Genomic DNA, 15,424 nt, shown 5'->3' with positions numbered 1-15,424 from the left:
CACAGCACAGCACAGCAGGAAGGCCTTCTCTTGATCTGGACCTTTCTCAGAGCTAGAAGCTTTCAAGTCACTGGTCTGTGGGTCTAGACAGAGCACCGTCATGTTGTATATATTGCCTCCAAAGTCTATGGAGGCCCCTGAAGCTTTGTTCCTCTTTCTTGGTGGTGACTCAGTCAAGATTTGTTTTCCAGACATGGGTTTTCATTGTTGTTGTCATTTCCAGTTAAACCAGTAAGGGCCTTATTTGGCTCTGCCCATTATTTCAGCCCCAGAGACCATGTAATTAATTAGCCTGTTTTCCTGTGGACACTATTTCATTGTGCATTATTGAACTCTTTAAAGGAAACCTCCTTTCAGCAGAAGCTGTAGAAGGCTCCTGCAGACTGAACGAGATACATTTTAGTGGCACAACCTTATCCACCAAACATAAGTTAGTGTCCTAAGAAAGGACCAAGGAACTTTGGCTTTTTTCTTATTCAGAGAGATTTTGCCGTCCTCCCCAGGAAATCCTTTCTAGGTATGGCCTTCCAGCTGAAATCACTGGTCCAAAAATCCCTTTCAGAGTATACCCTAAAATGCCCATGAAGTTTGCAAATAGCACTTTTGGTGCCCAGACATGGTCTCCAGGTGTTCCATGAGCTGTCTCAATTCCTAGACCCTTGCTACAAACCTGTGGCATTTCTGTTTTTACTTTTTCTTTTAGCTTTATATAGATACATAAAAGAGATATAATTTATACCTAGCCCTGTTTAATTTGAAAGCATACAGCATAATGACTTGACGTGCATATATTGCAAAATGATTACCATATGAATATTAGCTAATTTTTATCACCTCACGTAGCTACAAAAAAAGAGAGAAAAAAGTTTCCTCATGATGAAAATGTTTAGGATCTACTCTCTCAGCAATTTTAAATATATCATACAGCAGTGTTAACTGTAGTTACCCTGCTGTACATTACATGCCCAGTACATATTTCTCTTATTTATAACAGGAACCCTGTACCTTTTGACTGCCTTCGAGCATCATTTCCATTTTTATTTTTTTAATTTTTAAAATTTTTTTATTTTTATTTTTTGTCTTTTTGCCTTTTCTAGAGCTGCTCCTGTGGCATGTGGAGGTTCCCAGGCTATGGGTCAAATCGGAGCTGTTGCTGCCAGCCGACGCCAGAGCCACAGCAACTCCGGATCCCAGCCATGTCTATGACCTACACCACAGCTCACGGCAACGCCAGATCCCTAACCCGCTGAGCGAGGCCAGGGATTGAACCCGCAACCTCCTTGTTCCTAGTCAGATTCGTTAACCACTGAGCCATGATGGGAACTCCAAGCATTTCCATTTTTATAGCCACCTCACCTAAGCACCGTAAACGGCAGAATAATAGGCTTCAAACTGACCTAGCATAGTTTATGCTTTTTGTCCTTTTAGAATCTTCTCTCTGAAACGCGAATTGGTAAGCAATACACAACTGTATATAGCAAAGTCAAGTTTTTTTCTTCCTTCATAATGGGCCCCACTTGTGTGCCTGGACTTGCTGGGGTGTTAATTTGCTCTGGGTCCCTTGCTCCTCCTCCAGGCATTTACCCTGGATGAAAGAACTTTATGGCTTTGGACTCCAGAGTAGAGCTGAGGCACCTCTGCTTTCATTCATTCAATTCAGCACATTGCCAGAAATGTAAATGCGATGATCTGATTTTCTCATTCTTAGCTACATAAGACCTTTCCATGCTCCCCCACTGCATTTAGGAGAAAAGTTTGAACTAATGATCATGACCAAAATTTCTCCACCATCTCGTCTTTGTCTTTACAGCCCTTTCTGCTTACAGTACAGATGGGCAAAAATAGTGCTGCTATATTAAAAAAGAATGAAAATGTTACCCTAACATACCTGTGGCAAGAAATAAACGGTGGTCTTGGGGATTATACAATGAAAGCTAAACAACCTCTCCTTTTCCTTTCCTTTCCTTTCCTTTTCCTTTTCCTTTCCTTTCCTTTCCTTTCCTTTCCTTTCCTTTCCTTTCCTTTTCTTTTCTTTCTTTCTTTTTTTTTTTTTTTTTAAGGCTGCACTTTGTGGCCTATGAAGATTCCCAGGCGAGGGGTCGATTAGGAGCTACAGCCAGCCTACACCTCAGCCACAGCAAGACCAGATCCAAGCCACATCTGCAACCTACACCACAGCTCAGGACAGTGCCAGATCCTTAACCCACTGAGCGAGGCCTGGGATTGAATCTGTATCCTCCTAGGTACTAGTCAGATTTGTTTCTGCAGAGCCAAGATGGGAACTCTCAACATCTCCTTTTTCCTAAGTGAAAAACTATTTTATTCCTGGTCTGTGAAATGTCCCCTAACTCCAAAAACCAAACAACCATTTTTCTCCAGGAAACTGTACTTCTGGAATCAGCAATATGTTTAGGCTTTAAGTGGAAAAAAAAAAAAAAAAAAAGCTTCTGTTTAGGCAAAAGGAGAAATCGAAAGAATCATTGGATCTTTTATTCATCCCCTACTTTCTTTTCTTTTTAATAATTTTGATTGATGTTTGAAAAGGAAAGAGACAACAGAATAAAAGGAAATCACAGAGTCGAGGAAGAGGAAATGAATTCTGTTCTACTGGGCATTTACTCTTGTTCAGGTATTAGGCTGAAAGGGTTTACATATGTTATCACATCAACTCTAAGATACACATTTCTCTTAAATAGTAACAGCCCATAAATATATCTTAAAATCAGTCCTGTCTTAGATCTAATGAGATATGCCTTGCTTAATCTAAACATAATCTTCATTACATTTTACCAATCAAGAATCTGTAATCAGAGAGATGGTTCCCTCCAAGTCACATGTAGCAGAACCAGGATTCAAGCTTAGATCTGGGTAATTCCAAAATCCATTAACAAATTAGGACATCACTCTAAATTTGGGACAAATAACTACAAGGTGTTATGTTAAACTCAAGATCCAAAATAATCTCAACTGGGTAGGGCAGCCCGATCCTAACTAAATGAAGTTAAAAGTGACCTTCTCTCATCACATGGCCAGGCTTGAAGAAGTAAATAACAGTGGGAGGGAAGGAGCAAGAATTAGGCCACCTCCTGGAACAGAACAGTACCTGAGCTGAGGTAGAGGTTAGAGAGTGAACAGCAGTGGATAAGGATGAAAGGAGAAAGTCTAGACTTTTTGGTAACAGGCAGTTGAAACGTGCTGTGATGGGTGAGGGAAGTTTAGCCCGAGGTAATGGGGAGTTTTGACAAGTAGGCAGAGCCCAGGAGGTGGAAACTCAGAATAGGCCGTATCTAAAGATGCAAACAAAAAAGGTCTCAGAGATCTCATCAAATTACAGGTCGTGGGAAACACAGGCATGGAAAGGTTATAGTTTGAGCTGGTATCTGCAGATATTTTCACTCTAGAGGCAGCGCTTTACCAGTCAGTGAAGAACGTGATTTTTCTAGCATGGTATGTGGGACAAAATCCTGGGGCTGGGAGATGCCAGGAAGGATATGAGAGAGGCTGTACTATCACAATGCAAAGTATCCTGGGCTGGGTTTCTGGTCCTGCTCTACTAGAAAGAGGAAGAAGTGTTAGTTCTCTAGTCACTTTAGACTCCACATGAAGATAGCTAATGTGGAAACAAGAGGAGGTGGGAGCAGTAAGCTGGCCAGGTTGCTGCTGGTCAAGTGATAGAACATTCTACCCAAAGCTGTGCAAGGGCATAGATTCCTTCTGAGGCTGAAAACCAATACGATAGCCTCTCTCTGCAGGAGTTTTAAGAGATAGAAGATTGAGTCAAGGCTGAACAAATGCCGGGAGAGCTCATCTGCATGGAAACCAGCTCACCAGCACGGACCAGAGAGAAACCAAGGAGCGCTCCCCTGAACCAATAAGTGCCCGGTTACCTAAGATTATCTCTGCCTTCCCTATTCTTCCCCGCATCTCCCCTAACTGCAGAGGACGTAGGTCTTGGAACAAGCAGTAAAGAGTTGACCCAGAAGCAGACTCTGTGCCCTGTCTCCTAAGGTGCTGGGGTGGGAGGGAGGAGGAGGGAAAGCATAAAGGTTGGATGCCTAACCAGCAATGAAGAGGGCAAAACACAACATTTGAGGTGAAATAGAAGTTTGGAAATAGCATGAATTACACTTCTAAAACTACTCGCCAAGCTCTGGGGCCTGTCCGGGATGTTATTCCAGTGTCACAGCAAAGGAAATGTTCAAAAGCGTATTTCAAGAAAGTAATTAAAAAGCATCATTCTTACTATATCCACCCCCACTCCCAGAGTTGACATTTTGCTGTAAAGAGGTGACGCTAGTGTCATAAAGTGATACCACGGTATTCAAGTATGATGCTTGAATTCAACTAGAGGTCTGAATTGTTTACATGTTTTTCATGGGTTTACGTCCATCTAGCAAGTTAGTCTTTAGACATAGTACGTTACTTTTTTTAAAAAATTTTAATTAAAAAATTTTTGTTTTGTTTTGTTTTTTAGGGCTGCATCTGTAGCATGTGCAGGTTCCCAGGCTAGGGTTCTAATTGGAGCAACAGCTGCCGGCCTATGCCACAGCCACAGCAATGCCAGATCCAAGCTGTGTCTGCAACCTACACCATAGCTCACGGCAATGCTGGATCTTTAACCCACTGAGCAAGGCCAGGGATCAAACCGGCAACCTCATGGTTCCTAGTCGGATTTGTTTCCCCTGCACCATGACGGGAACTCCTACACTATGTTACTTTTAACAAAAGCATACTTTATTATCAGAGAAGGCGATGCTATTTGGCTGTGAGCCTGCTTTTTTAAGACATGCCTGAAAATGTTTTAAAACATAGTCAACTATTAGCTGGGGACTCAGTTTGACATGTTTCTTTCCCAACTAGTCAGTGCATGATATGCAGAAGGAAAGGGCATACTGAAACAACTTATTTTAGCCACAGGAGAGAGGAGGCTATTTGGAAGAGTTCATTTTGGAGGTAGTAAAGTCATTAATTTGCCCAGTTCTTTTGGGATTTGAAACTGTGGCTCTCTGGACTGCATGTTCCCAACCTCAGCCTCAGTCTCAGTGAACAACAAGAGGAACTGAGGACAAGTCATGGCCTTAGATGCAGCCCCAGCCACCACTTCCCTTGCTTTCGAGATTGAATAAAATCCTTGAACTTAAATTACTTTCCTTTCGCTCAGTGGGTTAACGATTCAGCCAATTGCAGTTCCAATTAGACTCCTAGCCCAGGAACTTCCATATGTCACAGGTGCAGGCCTAAAAATTAAAAAAAGAAAAGAAAAGAAAAAAGAAAAAACCTCTCTTCTCCATCCTATCTGCTTCATTTGCATCAGGTTTATTCTTTCAATGTGAAAAATAAGGCAAGACATTAAGTAGAAGAGGAGGAAAGCAGTGGTTTGTCAAGGTCTTAGTTTACTCTCTCTAGGTCTTGCCCACATGTGTCATTGATGTTCATGGGTTTTTTTAAAATTTTTATTTTTTTGTCTTTTTGCCTTTTCTAAGGCCACTTCCTGCAGCATATGGAGGTTCCCAGGCTAGGGGCCTAATCGGAGCTGTAGCTGCTGGCCTACGTGGGATCCGAGCCATGTCTGCGACCTACACCACAGCTCACGGCAATGCCAGATCCTTAACCCACTGAGCAAGGCCAGGGATTGAACCCGCAACCTCATGGTTCCCAGCTGGATTTGTTTCCGCTGCACCACAACAGGAACTCCAATGTTCACATTTACTCTGGATCAGTTCAACCTTGTTCATTTTTGAAGGTCATGTGAGGCTGTTTCCTTTTGTTGTCAACTGTGCACATGCATTTGAACATTCACTCAATCATTTATCCATCCATCCATCCATGCATCCACCAGCTATCCAGCCAGCCAGCTAGCCATTAATTCCTTCTCTCGACTCCTTTGGGGAATATTCCAAAATGAGGAAATGTACATTAGGTTATTGAGAACTGCTCTGTCACAGCCTTTGTGTGCCCTTAAGTAAGTTGCATTAACTCTCTGAGCCTCAGGTTTTTCACTGGAAAAAATCAAAGAAATGGCCTAGATTAGTAGTTTCAATCTGTTTTAAGCACTGGGATGATAGCTGGGATTTCAAGGATGGGAGAAAAAGTGAAGAACCTTAAACAAAAAATTAATAAAATTATAGATCTCTGGATGAAGCCTGGAGTGTAGATGCCTAGAATCCTGTTAAGTATTTTCCTGGATCTTAACCCCACCTGGATTCAGCCACAGAGCTCTCCACAGAATGCAAGTAGACAGCCACTGGGTCACTCCTGATTGCTAAGATCCAATCCAATTCTCTGAAAGTCTGTGGGTCTGTAATTGATCTTCCTGCATTGTGTAAACACAGCACAGGGAGAAGGGTGCTGGCCATGTTTCCACTAGCAATTCAACTATACGTAGTAAAAACTAGGTATAGTTTCTGGAAGATCAGGAAAAAGAGGATGTTTCTAATTTCTCAAGTTAGCAGGTTTCAGCTAATTTGGGAGATCATTGGATTTTTCCAGACCTAAATTTATGACAGGCTATCTCTCTGATTCTATTTTCTTTCTCTTCTGTTTCTAAATTACACCCTCATCCTCAAATTGTCATGGTACATTTTTTTCCCCAAAATTGCAACCAATGACGAGGCTAAAAAATTGAACAGTGTGTTTCCACCTCTACACAGAAAATGGTATATATTTCTTCTACTCTGACCCAGATAAGGAAAAAAATATATATATAAGAAGGAGGAAATTGCCCTTAAACCTCCAGAAAATAGTTTTGTGTGTGTCTGGAATCTAGTAGAAACAGCAATCATATTTGCTGAATAAATAGATGTTATTAACTCTTTATATTCCCTGCTCCTGTTAAACAGTAGATTTCTTAATGGTCATCCTAAGTGTGATGAATAATAATACCACACACACATATTTCTTGAATTAATTTAGAGGCTATTAGGCATGTAACTTATAGAGTATATTTGAGATATCATAAGAAAACTTTCTGGAGGCAGCATTTGAAAAGAGGCTTGGATGTAGCTGGGATTTCAAAGGGTGGGAGAAAAAGCGCTTTGCAAGCAAGAGGATAAATAGGCAAAATCCAGAGGCAGGAAGCTGAGTGTACACATGGGATTGGAGAAATTCTATGTGTCATTGCTGGGGTTAAGGTAAGAAGAAAAGACAAAAAAATTAAAGTTAAAATTAAAAAAATTTTTAAAAAAGCAACTGGAGAAGTAGTTTGAGGCCAGATCACTGAGTGCTTTTGTTAGCTGGTGAGGATTATGACAGGCGATGGGAACACATTAAAGGATGTAGAGGATGGGAGTGGCTTAGTTAGAAGTGGATTATGGAAAGATTAAGCTGCCAACATTATATCAGATGAATTGATGGGAGAGAAACTAAAGGCAGGAAGAACACTAGGGAAGCAGCAGTGGCCTGGTTATAACCCACTGAACGCCTCTGTAAGGCAGCTGGGTGCAAACAGATAGTAGAATTACTCTCCAGTGCATGGAAAATGCAGGGTGATTCAGTAGCTCCTAACTATGAGTTGGAGGACTAACCAGAAGCCAGGACACCGCATGTCAGGGTCCACTGAGCTCTCAGATGCAAAGAGAGAAAGAACACAGTCAAGTCCAAGGGCAGAGTCATTAGGACAGGCATTTACTGGCCTCTCTTTTTCTGTCTCTTTCTCAACTGTCTGGAAAGTACAGAGGAGGGAGCTAGGAAGATGACTCACTAGCCACACTGCTGGCTGAATGATTATATCTGTTTCTTCTCCTTAATGGTCTCAATTACTTTTGCTAAAAAGTCATACTTCTAGACAATCAATCCTTTTCAGTATCAGTGTTGACCACCCTACCTCCAGCTCAACAAATTTTAATATTTCTGTGACCCCTGTGTGATTGCTTCCCTATCCTTCAGAAATGCTGTGGTCTCTGAGAAAATCTTCTGTTAGAGCCTGTGCAGGTATTAGTCTACCACTAGAAAGTGATGTTCTTATAAGCAGAGATGCTATTTCCTCATCTTCACACTCTTTGAACCTAGTGAAGGGTCTAGTATTTGATAGCATTAAGGAAATTTTGGTGGTTTGGTTACATGAAGTGTTAGGAATAGAAATAGCTCTCTTAACAAAATAATGCCATTTGCAGCAACATGGATGGAATTAGAGACTCTCATACTAAGTGAAGTAAGTCAGAAAGAGAAAGCCAAATACCATATGATATCACGTATATCTGGAATCTGACATAAGGCACAAATGAACCTTTTCACAGAAAAGAAACTCATGGACTTGGAGAACAGACTTGGGATTGTCAAGGGGGAGGGGGAAGGAGTGGGGTGGACTGGGAGTCTGGAGTTAATAGATGCAAACTCTTGTGTTTGGAGTGGAAAGGAATGAGATGCTGCTCCTGCTGTATAGCACAGGGAACTATATCTAGACACTTAGTATGGAGCATGATGGAGGATAATGTAAGAAAAAGAATGTGTGTGTGTGTGTATGTGTGACTGGGTCACTTTGCTGTACAGTAGAAATTGACAGAACACTGTAAACCAACTAAAATGGAAAAACTAAAATTCATTAAAATAAAAAAGAACAGAAAATGAAATACAAATCAAAAGAAATAGCCATTTTTAAGACAGTCTGCTTCATTTGGTTTTAACCATGGGTTCTATTATGTTTTTTATAGAAAAATCATGCTCTCATTGCATTTACTAATATGCACCATTTCTACCAACAGCATTTAATACCACAAGTATTTCTATCCTCTCAGATTGAGTAAATAAAGTCAGATTGCCTCTCACTTAGGGACTGCTAACGTGTAGGAGTCCCATTCCCACAAGGGGGGAGCTTAGTTATGTAGAGGCCCAGGAAAGATAAATTACTAGAAGATTTTTTTTCTAACAATGGTTTCCCCCAGAATATGGTCCAATGGCATGGGAAGCATAATAGCAGGGGTTGGTCACAAGTCCTAGTGGACATGTGATATATCATAAGGTAAGTGGCATGGTTCTTTTCTCATTCTATTGGCTGCTGCTAAGGATCGGTTGCTTTCACTTGCTGCCTTAGAAGTTTTCTCAGGTTGAAGCTGGTCAGTTAGCCACCCTAGAGAGAGATTTTATAGTTGACACAAAGCACTGCTCTTGGAAAGCATTTCCCCAAGTTGTGGTTTCAGTTGTGATCCCCAACTCTGCTGCCTCTAATTCTGCCTTTAGTGGTGAAGACCAAGTCATAGAAAAAAACTGAAATCCAGAGAAAGTCACAAAGCACAGTATTAGCCTTTCCTTCATCCCTGCTTTACCTTGGATTTGACTTCCCAAAAAATTGGAAGAGGCCTAAAAAGGTCTAAAGCTGTTTTGATGATCTGGGTTGGGTGGTGACATTTGAAGAGGCGTGGCTGCATCTGGCAGTGCAACAGAGGGATCAGATTACCCCCCACCCCCCCCAAAAAAGGATTCTCCTTAATGGTCTCATTTCCATTTGCCAAAATTTATACCTTCATGAAAGTGATGCTTGGAATCTTCAGATCAAGCCCTGGCAAGAAGACTGCTCTTGAGGAAGGCTTCTGCATGGCCTTGTGGAGAAGCATCATCAGACAAAGGCTAGGAATGGCCATGGACTCATCCTTCACTGCAGAATCAGAGAGCAAGAGTGCAATAGGACTTCCAGTCACCAGGGCTTGGAAATGAAAGGCCAGAGACCCACATATTTTGTGCAATTCTGGAAACCTTTATCATGTCTCCAGCTTATTACTTTTGTGATTCTTTGTTATTTTCTATAGCATAATTAGCATCAAAACGCTTAAAACTAGAAAGATCTGTCTGCTTATCTTCCAAGGCCACATAGAATTGGGGACTGAGGAAGCTACATTCTCCAAGCTACTTTAGGGAGGGGAATTCACAAGGGATGTCAAAAGCTACCTAAAGACAGGACAAAATGAAGTAAAAGGAATGAAGCAAGGAATGCCTGGAGTCTTGGAGGTGGTCTGAGACCAAGCAGCCAAAAAGCCCGCAGAAGAAGCAGAATAGCTGATAATAAGCATGTTTTTGATCTCCTTCTATTTCAAAGTATTATAACTTAGATTTATATTCAGTACTTCTTTGTTCACATTCTTTTCTCTTAGCCTCACTTCCCATCCATTAGAGAGAGAAAATATTTTATAATTTCCAAATTGCCTCTCCTTAAGTTCCAGGGGATAAAGTGGGAGACATTCAGGAGCCTGGGATGTCAGCATCCTCTTCATGCACGATGAAGTTTGAGGGGTTTTAATGTGGATATTAGTTATCCAAACTGGTTATTGAATTTGCAAAGAAGCTTTGTGTGCTGTTGCAGTCTAAGACGGATGATGACAGCGGAGCCTTTTGCATTATAAATTAGAATGGATGCTCCCTTTTTTTGAGTCATTGCTTTTTCAGGTTGCTCATTTATCTTTTTATCTGATTTATCCCTCCCCACTCACATTCTTAAAATGCCTTGCCCTGTGCTACTATTTCTTAATGGCATAGACTTGGATTTACTGTGACTGCTTTGGCAAATTTACAGCTTTAGAAAGGTGTCTTAAAATTGTTGCCGAGAGCCTTCTGGAGATGGGTGATGACATTGATTGGGATTGATAGCCCTTAAAGGAGAATAAATTGAAAATGTTGCCAGGACTCCAGGGAATGATATGAACTCGATCTCTTCATTTATTTTTTCCAATTAAGCCTTGGCTATTTCTGTCTATAGTGGTAAACATGTTGTTTTTACTGCTATTAGTAGTGGTAGTATCAATAACAACATTTATATAATATGTAGTAATATATCAGTTAGGGTTCTTTGGTTTCTTTCTTTTCATTTCTTTTTTTTTTTTTTTTTTCTTTTTAGGTCCACACCTGCGACATATGGAAATTCCCAGGCTCAGAGGATCCAAGCTGTGTCTGCAAGTACACTGCAGCTCGTGGCAGCGCCAGATCCTTAACCCACTGAGAAAGGCCAGGGATCGAACTCATGTCCTCATGGATACTAGTTAGGTTCCTTATTACTGAGCCACAACAGTCACTCCATTCTTTGGCTTCTTACAACATATTGATTTTGACTAACTAAAACTAATGGGATTTGGTTGAAAAGGTATTGGGAGCTCCTACAACAGTTGGAAGCCTGAAGAGCCAGCCCGGAAAATAGGCAAGAAGGAAGGCAGCCCTGGAAGAAAGAAGCAGGAGGTCCTAGAGGGCCTCCCAGACAGAACCATCAGAGAAAGTCCACCCCACCAGGATGAAAAGGAACTCTCCCATTATTAGCTTCTTTGTCCCTCTGCTGAGATTTAAACCCCAAGCATGGGGCCTCTTGTTTAGCTAGTTATATAGCGTAAGGTTGGCTGAAAGGTTGAGACCTGAGTTCAGGCATAAAGGACTTTATCAGCGGGTTATGCTGCTGGGTTGACTCACAAAGGGAGGTCAGCAGTCAACCTGCTCAAGAAGGGAGGTTATATGTGGGAGCCAAGAAAGGGGGTTTCTGTGCAGAAGCTGATTGGCCATTTCTTACGTAAATAGGATGAAAAGGAACAGACCAATCTGTGTACTTTCAACAAACTACGTAAATAGGGTGAAAAAGGAACAGACCAATCCGTTTGGGAGAATTGTTAGTAGGATATGAAGAAAAGTTTAGACATTCTCCTGGGTAGTGGGGTAGTCTTTAAGATTGGGTCACATGATTTGGGGAAGACTTAGTCATGTCTTAGTCATATCTCTCCAGGAGCTAGGTGAGAGCCTAGAGCTAAGTCTTGTTTTTTCTGGGACAAACCTAACATATAGGACCTCTGATTGTTACGTAAACTTTCTCTAATGAGGAAGACAGAATTGCTTAAGAGTAAATTAAAATATTCTTAAGCACAGAGAACTATATCCAGGCTCTTGGAACAGACTGTGATGGAATATAAGAAAGGGAATGTATATGCATGACTGGGTCACTTTGCTATGCAGCAGAAATTGGCACAACATTATAAATCAATTATACTTTAATAAAATAAAAGATATTGTTAAGAGGGAAATACATGCTTGGCCACCCAAAAAATAAATCCAGTGTACTTTATTTTTTATACAAAAGTAAAACATATTAACCAACACTTAACCTATTTAGCAACACTATGAGGTGTGCAGAATTCAAACTGTCTTATAGATTATGTGATTTAGAGTTAAATATATCACATATGTTTTCCTAAGTCATGTGGTAATTAAGTGACAAAATGATATTCAAGTCCACCTGTTTATGTACCTTATATTCTCTTATTTTGTGGAGCTTTGCCATTCAAGCAGATAAGATCCTTGAGGAACTTCAGTTCCAAAATTTTTTCTTTGCCCTCTCTGCCTCTCTCACCCTCCATCACCATTCTTCTCATATTTCTTAGTTCCTGTTGCCCTTAGTTACCATCAGAGGTCCAAGCCTTTTGTAATCATGCTGACACTTAGCCCCATATGGCCTGACACATCTCCTGATATAAACTAATCTTTGCCAACCTTTCCACCATGCTGCGGCACCTCCTGGTCCAGAAATTGTCAAGATTTCCTTCATACACGGTCTCTGAGCCCATTGTTTCCTTTCCTTACTCTGACACTTGGGTCTCCCTTGGCCCCTGAGCTACCCATGCAGTGCCCTCAAGAGACAGCTACTTCCCTCCCACATTCTACTCAGTGTAGGGCCTAGAAATAGTGGAGGCATCCTCCTTACTCTTCCTTGTGGCTTAGGGACCATTTTCTTGCCCTTCTCTCTTGAAAACCTGGGTCCACGGAAGTGCATGCCATCAGACTACATTACTCATGACTCTTCCTGAGTGTAGCCATCCACGACCTCTGGGTCACTCTGAATTCACTGAACATTGCAGCAGCTTACCCACTCTTTCTTTCCTATACAAATTTTGTTGTCATTTGCAAGCACTTTCGCACCCATGTATATGATCCATTCAATATTCTGGTCTCATGGTAAATTGCTATCACTTTGTGTTATCTTTTCCTCCACCCAACTACCTCATCTTCTCTCCCATCTTTATCCTTGACCCTTTCATTACCAATAACTGAACCATCTCCAGAATCTTGATGTCCAGTGTCCACTCTCAGACTCCCACTTGCCATCTTTCCAGGCCATCCCTCCTGTTCCCACTGCTTAAGCTTGTACCCCACAATGACTTCTAATTCATTGACCCCACCACCTTCCCACTGTCCCTCACTCCAGTCAACCTTTCTCACACACATCCCTCATTTCTTTCGGTATCTAGATTAGACTGCAGGGTTCATCATTCAGACTGCTCCTTTATAAACATCCGCAGTTGCCCACCCTACTCACAGGCAACATTTCAGAACTGGTTAGACCAACTCTTCACCTACTCAGCACGTGCACAAGAAAGAGCATCGGAGAATAATACTCACCCATGCTCCTTGAATTCATTCTTAATTAAGCACCACAAATCTCAGATGAGCCATCAGCATTACCCAGCACTTTGACTGTGTGTTTCAGGTCATTTCACTTCCCTGGTCTCTAAAACAGCTGTTTCACACCATCTCATTGTGCCCACAACCTACAAAACCATGTTCATTGATCTCAATTTTACTGAGAAAATAGAAGAAATCACAGGAAAACTGATTACTTGTTCCCCAATCTAGGAGTGCACTCTCTTCTTTCTGTAGACACAATCCCTGAACCCAGTCCATCCTCTCCACTGCAGACTAGACCCTCTCCCCCCCTCCGCCTTCTCCAGGACTTTGCATCGCATCTCTCTCCTCTGCCCCTTGATCATCATTTTCTCCCTCTCTTGAGCACTCAAGCTTGGCCAAAAGAAGCCAAGTGGTCTTTGCAGCCCCTTCCAGTTACTATTCCATATCTGCCCTCCCATTCACAGCAAAATGTTCAAAGGTTGTCTTTATCTCCCCACCTCTCCTTCTCCCCTCAATCTACTTCAATCAGGCTTTTGTTTACTATCATCAAATGGAAACCCCATCATCAGTACTTTCCCTTTATTGAAAACCTATAGCCCATGGTAGGTAAATCCTCATCTTACTCTCTTCAGAATATAACATTCCTAAGAACTACTGCAATCTTGATGTCAGCTCAAATATTTTATAATGGGAGATCTTGAGTAACAGCAGTTCTTATACACTCATCAAGTGGATTTGAACTGAATTAAGTGAAGAATGCCTGTCCCTCTTGGCTATGGATACACCCGCTCTCTTGGCATTTCTCCTGATAGACTCTGAAGTAAGACCCATGAACAGCTCCAGCCAGGATGCATCGAGACTTGGGTTCTAGAAATTATAAACTGAATATTTAGGGCCCAGCAACTAGAGAAGATATATTTGATACTTACCCTAGCTGTAAAATCTTTTTTAAAAGCATCCTGTTTGGGTTTTTACTTCTTTTTTCTCTGAGACCCCTGTGTACATTAAAAAAAAGTTAAAGTATTAATATTAAAAAAGTAAATAAATTAAATAAATAAAGGTATCCCATTTAACTTATGTAAATTCATACCTTTTTTCTTGAGTATCTCTAGTTCTATTTTATTTTCCTGGTGAGTAGGGGTGTCAATCCCTTATTTTCCTCTGAACCCAAACTCGTTTTCATGGATTTGTAACATTTCTCATCCACAAATTTCCTGCGAGGGGGAAATAACACATTCATTGTATGTGTCATATTTAAGAAAGACTAGGTAGCTGGATAATTTGTTCTGTGCAATCATTACAGATCTAGGGCACAAAAATTTGGCTGGGAAGCTGGTGCTCACTTCCATGCTGGAATTTAGTGTTATTCTGTCTCTAGGTTTTCAGGTCTTCAGCCTTATGGAATTGGTGAGTGTGTGTCAGGAGGTAGAGTATAGGGATTGTCAATTCTAAAAGACCTTTTGATTTGCCAACAAACATTTTATTTTGTTATTTTTCTTTTTTTAATATAGTTGATTTACAATGTTCTTTCAATTTCTACTGTACAGTAAAGTTACCCAATAATACATACATATCCATTCTTTAATTTTTTAATTGTTATTCTTTTTCTCACATTATCCTCCATCATGTGAATGATACAATTTCTCTGTATCCTCCATAGCTCCAAAGTCACTGCTTTCTGTTTCAGTATTCTAATAAGTATACTGTAGTAAAGTATTTTAAAGAAATTTAAATTTAAATTTTTTTGGAGTTTTCTTGTGGTTCTATGAATTAAGGATCCAGCATTGTCACTGCAATGGCTTGTGTTGCTGCTGTGGCAAGGGTTCGATCCCTGGCCCAGGAACTTTCACATGCCTCAGGTGTGGCCCAATTAATTAATTGATTAATTCATTTTAAAAATAGATTTAAAAAATAAATACATAAATCGTTTTTCTTAAGTTGAGCATGCATCCTCTTTGGCAGCACCTCAATACTTACTTCCTACTATCTGACACTCAACCAGTTTTATTTAACAAATCCTTGTTGAAGGTCTTCTGTGTGTCAGGCTCTGCATCAAGCCCTG

General features: G+C 40.9%; 1 protein-coding gene and 1 long non-coding RNA gene across 7 annotated transcripts in view; one reads left to right on the top strand and one right to left on the bottom strand.

Annotated features, from left to right (window-relative positions):
* Window positions 1-15,424, top strand: part of PDE4B (phosphodiesterase 4B) — a 552,844-nt gene that overhangs the window by 375,446 nt on the left and 161,974 nt on the right.
* The window catches only part of LOC102162258, a 114,241-nt gene that overhangs the window by 33,746 nt on the left and 65,071 nt on the right, over window positions 1-15,424 (bottom strand). For 3 of the 4 annotated variants that reach the window (XR_002345461.1, XR_002345460.1, XR_002345462.1), the window contains 3 exons: window positions 14,453-14,576; window positions 14,292-14,357; window positions 13,357-13,505 (listed from right to left, as the gene is read on the bottom strand). This is a non-coding gene — a long non-coding RNA (uncharacterized LOC102162258). Of the gene's footprint in view, window positions 1-8,212; window positions 9,590-13,356; window positions 13,506-14,291; window positions 14,358-14,452; window positions 14,577-15,424 lie in introns of those variants that run through there. The other variant, XR_002345463.1, reaches the window with a different exon arrangement.

Source organism: Sus scrofa, chromosome 6 (assembly GCF_000003025.6).
Source record: "Sus scrofa isolate TJ Tabasco breed Duroc chromosome 6, Sscrofa11.1, whole genome shotgun sequence".
In the NCBI taxonomy this organism is placed as follows: domain Eukaryota; kingdom Metazoa; phylum Chordata; class Mammalia; order Artiodactyla; family Suidae; genus Sus; species Sus scrofa.
Note: the sequence above shows the minus strand (reverse complement) of the source record. Positions and strands in the feature narration are given on the sequence as shown.